Genomic DNA, 8158 nt, shown 5'->3' on the forward strand with positions numbered 1-8158 from the left:
TAGTTATTCTTAACTTGGCAGGATTTACACTTTGGACATTCATTGTGAAAACATGGTTAATTATCTCGATTGTCTATTAAGAAATCCCGGTCTGTTCTCAACACTTAGAATATTTTTGGTTATTTGCATGAAACCAATTGTGTTACCCAGGTCTTTGAAGATTAATCAAGACTATTAAAGAAAAAGGAATTTTTCATTAATAAAAGCCTGGAGGCTGAAGATTACAAAAGAAAGAAAAATTATGAAAAGTACAATCCTATTTTATGGGATAGGCTGTTCCTCGGTTTCCGGAGGAGTTTTGCTCGGTCTCTTTCCCCTCTGCATCATCCTTGGGAAGGTAATCAATGGACTTATCGAAGTCCGGGAAGCCCTCTTTACCTGCTGGGATTAGGCCCTCTTCCTCGAACTGCTCCTGGCATTTTTCGAAGCCGACTTTGAAGTAGTTGTAAGACTTGTCTTCAACAGCCTCTTGAAATTCCGAGGATTGGAGGAAGACGGTCCGCCATTCCTCTTGGGTCAGCTGCAAGAGCCCAAGCTTATCCTCAGCAATATCAGCCTGATGTTGCTGTATGCTGGTTTCATCCTCGAGATAGCGAACTCGGGATTCCAGGAACGCAATATGCCTCTGAGAGGCCTCCTATCGGGCCATGGCTTCATCTCGGGCAAGCTGAGTTGAGGCCAATTGTTGATTGGCCATTTCCAGGGAAGCTTGGAGACCGGAGGTTTTCTCTTCATGAAGTTTCTGAGCCCGGGCAATCTCTCCTCGAAGGCGGTCATGAATTTCTTGAGCCGCCCGGCTTGTTGACCTTTTTTCGTGGCCACTGCTGCCACCTCTTCAAAAGCCGAGATTATCATCTGGGCAGCCTGTACAAAAAGAGATTAAAAAAAGAAGATGAAGAAATAGATTAAGGATAGAACTTACAGACAGAAGCCGGTTTGATCCCTCAAGGAATCTAACACTGGCAGGAGCGCTTTTCAAAAATGATTCCTCAGCAGGGCTGAGTATTTGCTTAAGGCGCCTAACATCGGTGGCAGTAGCCCCCTCAAAAAAGATATTAGCTCGGGTAGGCTGATCAGTTTGAGGGTGCTCTTGGCTAGGAGCACCTGAGGATTGTTGGCAAAGGGGAGGTGATCGAACGGACCGGGAGATGCCCTGCCAACCTCGAGGAAATCCTCCAGAATGATTGGCTCGGGGTCCGTGATAGCTTTCCCCTTCCTCTGGCTGAGAGAAATGAGATCTTCAACGTCCGTCCGTGGTCTCAGCGATTACCCGGAAGCCGAGCCCTTCTTGATCCCGGGGAGTGTTAACCCGAGTATCTTCAGCCCTCAAGGCTGCCTCCTCCTCGGCCTGCCTCTTTTCTTCTTCAGCGGCTGCTCGGCGAGCTGCCATTTTCTTCTCTTGGGCCGCCTTCTCGACTGCCCGCTTCTTGGAAAATACTGCCTGCATCTTGGAATTATCTGCATATAGAAGTGACAGGGTTATGAGAAATTTAACAAACAAACTGAGAATAAAAGACAGAAGAGAAGAAAAATTACCGGGTTGAGAGCCCAAGCCCGCCACCTCGTCAATCACCCGGTCCAAGGAGTCCTCTGCCCGAGCACTCAACCCGTAGGCAACTAAATTCTCCTGAGAGATAAGGATGGAAAAAGAGTATTTACGCCCCTCCACCAATGTTTGGCTTACCAGGAAGGGATCTTCAAATTTGTAAGTTTTGGGAAGAGCAGGTTGTGAAGGTAAAGAGGGGAGGAAGCCGGTAAGACAGGGGAGAGGAGTCAGGAGTTGAATCAAGAAGAATATTCCTTTCCATCCTTTCTGAGATAAAGGGATGTCATCAAGGAATCGGACAGTCAGGGAAAATGCATTATCCCCGAGCCGGCAAGAGAAGTGGTAATGAAGGATGAGGGGGTGATGGCAAGTTTGTTCATTTTAAAAAGGATATAGGTCAAAGCCATATTTTGAAAGAATTGTGATGGAATTGGTTGATGGGTACACCAAAAATTTTGGCGACCTCAGTATAGAAAGAAGGGAGGGGGAATCGGAGACTATTTCTGACTTGATCCTGGAAAAAAGGTAGTATAGCCGGGGGTGGGTGGTCTGCCCGGTCAGAGGGATCGGGGATCAAAATGGAAAATCTTGAAGAAATATTGCCCGAGACCCGAAGTTCCTCATCTGCCCTCGAGCGCAAGGTGCTGCTCATGGAGGAGAACCAGGGAACTCCCGGGGTCTTGGTTGGAGGAAGGCTATGAGCCCGGGCTTTTCCTTTGCCCTTGCTCTTTTCAAGAGCTCGAGAGTGGCTAGAAGTAGAAGATTTTGAAGAAATTGGTTTGGTTTGATGAGCTGAATGTTTTTTAAGAGGCTGGGTGATAGAACGCCGAGGGGGAGACAGAGGGGAATTAGAGCGCATCGCGGTGGACTCATCACTGGGAGAGCCTCACGCATTCGCTCTAGAGGTCGAAGAAGTTGAATTAGACATAGTTTGAAGGAGAAAAACTTACAAGATTTGTTTTTTTGGGGGCGAGACGGTTGAGGATCGTCAGAGTTGAGTATTTTACGCGGAGGAGCTTCGAGAAATTTTTTTGCAAGGGCTTCGTCGAGAGTTTGAATTTGAAAGTGATTTTTGAAAAATAAAAGGGTTATTATATATAAGGGAAGCAATCAATCTCCATCGTTGATCTAAAACAGATCGGACGATCATGATGAATCTAGGAAATTGTACCGGGCATATGAAAGGACATGCACAAGTATCGAGGAGACATGCTCATTATTACCTCAGAATATGAAACGATTTTTCGGCGGTTTAAATGCTAAAGTATGCGTCATAATGACACCCCTTGGACCGTCCGAGAATACTAAACGACAAAATATCTAGAGCCCGGACGATGTGAGTCCCCGGTATCTCCTCTAAAGCCCGAGGGATATGAGGCCCTGGCATCTCATTCAAAACTTGTGAGATATGAAGCCCCGTCATAATATCTTAAACCCGGGTGGTATCAGACCCCAGTATTTCGTCCCATCTAGGGGATATTTGAAGCCCTCGATGGTCTTACACATTTTGAACTATGTTTTTACAAAAGTACAAATATGACTGATCAGGACAGCGAGTCAAGCTCTAGTCCGACTATTTTAGGGATGGGTGGTGATACCCTTATAAGAATCCGGGTCATCATTAACCCGGCTTATTACTATATGTCGGGTGCTTTCCGAAAGACCCGGGCACTTCTCCTCTTCTCGAGTGATTATCATATAGCCCGGGCCCTCAACATGTGCCCGGGTACCTTACCACCCATGACACCTCGAGAATTGCACCAGACTCGAGTGTGAATGATACATGACATCTAATTTGTCAGAATCACTTGTGCTTGGAGTGTCCTAAAAGCCATCAGAAGCTATAGTATGGGCAACCGACTTGCCATACTTAGTAGGTGTAACTGGTGTGAGGGCCCGTGCTACTGATTAATTTTTTAATTATCAAACAACAAGATTTATTAGCGTAAACAGCGAAAACGAGTAAAAAATTTCCATTTTGGGCCTACAGAAATTTCGGCATGACCTCCCCATAAATAGGACATACCAAAAATTTCAAAACAACACAACAGAACATTTATACTAAAAAATAGAGTCCAATAAAACAAATAGAATACCAATCGCACACAGAGCCGGTCAGGCTCGATCACACTAAATAGGATTCAAAACTCAAAATACAACCATGCAAATACACGAGGCATCTCCTCGGCAAATGACTCAATATAAATAGTATAAATATCTGGGGACTCCCAACTCAAACCGACTCACTTGGATCCACCGGCAGACGCTCCACCAGCTGCATCAGAACCACCTGTATAACCTGCTATGGAATCACAAAACAAACCACAGCAGCCCCGAGGGACAGGGGTCAAACCCCGGTACGAAGATCAAATAAATTACAGCATAAATAAATGACATGAAATAAAATCAATGCAATGCAATGCATGTAGGGTACCAATAATCTCGGGTATCAAACTAGATCCAAAGAAACGATAGCAACAACTGTGGCCACATGTGCCAGGGGTGTGACGTGTCAAATACGCCCTCGGCCCTGCACATCTGCGTCAGGGGTGTCAGTCTGCAGAACTGCTCAGTCCTTCCGCTAGTCATCAGAGGTGTGACGCTTAAACGCCCTTGGCTCTGATGTCTAAATAACTCATCCAATAGTAAACAGAGATCTCGAAAACAACAGAGTCATGGCTCGATATGAATGCGTGCTCAACAATGCATATAAATTCACAGATTATTCCAATATATTTAAAAATCACCTTTATTGTTAAAAATGAGGAATAATCCTAAAATACACCCAAACAGCACAAAGAGAACATAAAACACATAGTTTTCATAAAATCACATCAATTTAATTACACGTCGTTATAGACGCTGTAAAGAATCGATCAATCCGTACCTTAACCTTCAAATTAAATTACCACAATAGTTTATAAACTCCTCGGTGCTTCCTGGCTACTAAAACATGTGGCAAATAATTAATTACCATCAAATAAATATTCAACTCTTTGCCAAAAAAAATTTACTAATTCCAGCTTGGATCTAAGCTCGGTTGTAAGGCCATAACTCAACCAAAACTTAACCAAAACATACTTATCATACATGGCTGGAATCCTAACTCAAAATGCCATATTTCATCAGAAGACATCAAAATGAAATTCAATCATCTCGACACTGAAAAACTCCAAAAATCAGCAACCATGAGATGCAAGGTCTGTGACAGATTTAGTTTAGACACTTATGAGTATAAAATTCATATCTAACTCATCGTTGACTCAAATCGATATCCGCCAATTCGAGATGAAATATAACTCAAATATATAATTTTTCCTAGAAGAAACCATTTCCAGAATCCTAGCAAATAAATCCCAGAATTAACAAGAAAGCGCTACTACATGCACACTTCACGGACAGAAGTCTGTACTGAGCAGTTTCGGTAAAATCAGCATAATGACCTCAATTCTTAATGGAATTTAACGAATCATATATAAATACGAAGAAAATGCATAGCTCTACAACTCTTATTTGAATAACAAGTCCAAAATCCGAGAGAAAAAATGTCAAAAACTCGAAGTACAGAAGCTACTCTGCACAGCTCCAACACAGACTTCCATTTTGACACAGTTTGGTAAAAAAATCATATCAAATCCGTTTTTAATTGGAATTCCATTTCGTCAGCGGCTACAGAAAGCTTAGACATGGACCTATAAGAGCTATACCACAAGTCAAGAATCTTAGTGCACAACACACCAAAAACCCAAAAACCAGAAACCCAAAAACCTGCAACTTGTAAAATAGAAACCAACTTCTTCCATGGACAAACTTTTAAAACCTAGGCTTAGGGATTACCTTCAAAAGCTTCCTTTGAACTGAAAAAGAGTTGGAAATGAGATCATCAAGCCCTAATGTACACAAATTACGCAAGAATGAAGGCTGTAAATGAAAACAATTAGATGCCAAGAGAAGAAAAGAAGAAACGAGAAGGTTGAGAGGAAATGGGTTGGGCTTGGGGAAAATGGGCTTCCTATAACATATATATACACACATATATACATGTATTTAAATGATTTAGCCCAATTGCTAGAATGTGACCCGGTCCAAATATTTACAACTCCCGTGTGCTATTAAACATCGATATGTATTTTAATATCGTCTATAATTTCGATATTTTCTAATAAATATTTTTAACACACAAGTATAATTATTTGGCTTAATTATTTTAATTTAGCACATTAAAATAATTATTTCTAATTCTTGCCAAATACTGAATAATTAAATTTGGGTTCTCACATTCTCCCCGCTTAATAAAAGATTTCGTCCTCGAAATCTAACGTACATCACACTTATACACAAAGTGGTTAAAACATTACCACTGATAATACATAGGAAAATCTGAGTACATGGTGTTATTCATCATATTTTCAAACAAGTGAGGCCACTCTTGACGCATTAGAGCCTCTAACTCCCATGTAGCTTCTTCTATCTCATGTCTACTCCACTACACCAAAACCAAAGGAATCGTCTTGTTCCTGAGTTGCTTCTCTTTGCAATCAAGAATTTGAACTGGATGCTCAACATAACTTAGGGAACTATCAAACTCCACATCCTCGGTACTCAAAACATGAGATGGATCTTGATCGTACTTTCGCAGCATAGATACATGAAACACATCATGTATCGCAGACAATGTCTGTTGCAAGTCGATAAGCCAAAGTTTCAATCCTCTCAACAATTGCATACGAACCGATATAACGTGGAGCTAATTTCCCTTTACGTCCAAATCTCATGGTACCACGAAACGGTGATACTTTCAAGAAAACATAATCGCCAACCCGGAACTCTAAAGGCCGACGCCTTTTATTAGCATAACTTGCTTGACGATCCTGGGCTACTTTCATTCTTTTTCTGATCAATTCAACTTTATGTTTCATTTCTTGTACAAATTCTGGTTTAGATATCTGTCGTTCTCCTACATCTTACCAACAAATCGGAGATCTGCACTTTCTGTCATATAAAGCTTCAAATGGTGCCATACCGATCGTTGTCTGAAAACTATTGTTGTAAGAGAATTCGACCAGAGACAATGATTCTTTCCAACCACCCCTAAAATCCATTACAACTGCTCGTAACATATCCTCTAGAGTCTAGATGGTTCTTTCTGACGGACCATCTGTTTGGGGATGATAAGCAGTGCTCATGGCCAACTTTGAACACAAAGCTGATTGCAAACTACTCCAAAATTTTGAAGTAAACCGTGGATCGCGGTCTGATACTATGGTTATTGGCACACCATGCAATCTCACCACATGATCAATGTACAATTTTGCCATTTTCTTGTAAGTACAAATACGGTCATATGGAATAAAATGGGCTGATTTAGACAATCTATTAACAATCACCCAAATTGCATCACAACCACGATTAGAACGAGGTAGGTGTGTCACGAAATCCATAACAATGTGTTCCCAATTCCATTGTGGTACTTCAAGACTATTTAACATACCGCCAGGTCTCATTCGTTCAGCTTTAACATGTTGGCAAGTTCAACATTTAGCCACGAAATCAGAAATTTCCTTCTTCATACCTTCCCACCAATAATGAGCTCTCAAGATATGATACATCTTTCGATTTCCTGGATGAATGCTATGTCGACTACAATGTGCTTCACGTAGTATAGCTTCTTTCAGATCTATCAAATTAGGAACCACAAGTATCCCATTAAAGCGCAAACTACCATCTGAGGCAACGCTGAACTTATCTGACTGATCTGTTTGAGCCAATTCTTTCAATCTATGAATATGCGGATCAGTTCTCTGTGCTGATTTAATGCTTGTTATTATCTGTGGCTCGACTTTGATAGATGAAACTATAAAGTAATCTCCACTTGTTTGATAAGTCCATCCTGAAGTTCCCAAGTTCTCGTGGACTTTAGAAATACTCAGAGATGTCAATATAGCATTTTTAACCTTCCTGCTAAGTGCATCTGCAACTAGATTCATTCGTCCTGGTTGATATTGAATCTCACAATCAAAGTCTATAAGCAACTCCATCCATCGACGTTGTCTCATATTCAATTCGGACTGTGTGAAAAGATATTTAAGGCTCTTGTGATCAGAATAAATTACAAATTATTCACCGTACAGATAATGACGCCATATTTTTAACGCAAGCACAATGGCAGCCAATTCTAAACCATGAACTAGATATCGAGTCTCATGTGGCTTCAACTGTCGAGATGCATATGCAATAACTCGCCCATTTTGCATTAAAACACATCCCAGTCCATTCAGAGAAGCATCTGTGCACACAACAAATCAACCAGAGCCTGAAGGTAAAGCTAAAACTGGAGCTGTTGTTAACTTTTCCTTCAAAGTTTGAAAACTTGATTCACATTCTGCAGTGCACACAAACGTCGATCTTTTTCCGTTAATTGGGTCATAGGCCTTGCAGTAGCGGAAAATATTTCAATAAAACGCCTATAATACCCTGCTAATCCCAGAGAAATACGAATCTCAGAAACATTTGTTGGTGTTGGCCAATTAATAACAGCTTCGACTTTACTGGGATCCACAGAAACTCCCTGAGCGGATATAACATGACCCAGAAATACTACTCTGTCCAACC

This window comes from Primulina eburnea, chromosome 1 (genome assembly GCF_022965805.1).
Source record: "Primulina eburnea isolate SZY01 chromosome 1, ASM2296580v1, whole genome shotgun sequence".
Classification (NCBI taxonomy): domain Eukaryota; kingdom Viridiplantae; phylum Streptophyta; class Magnoliopsida; order Lamiales; family Gesneriaceae; genus Primulina; species Primulina eburnea.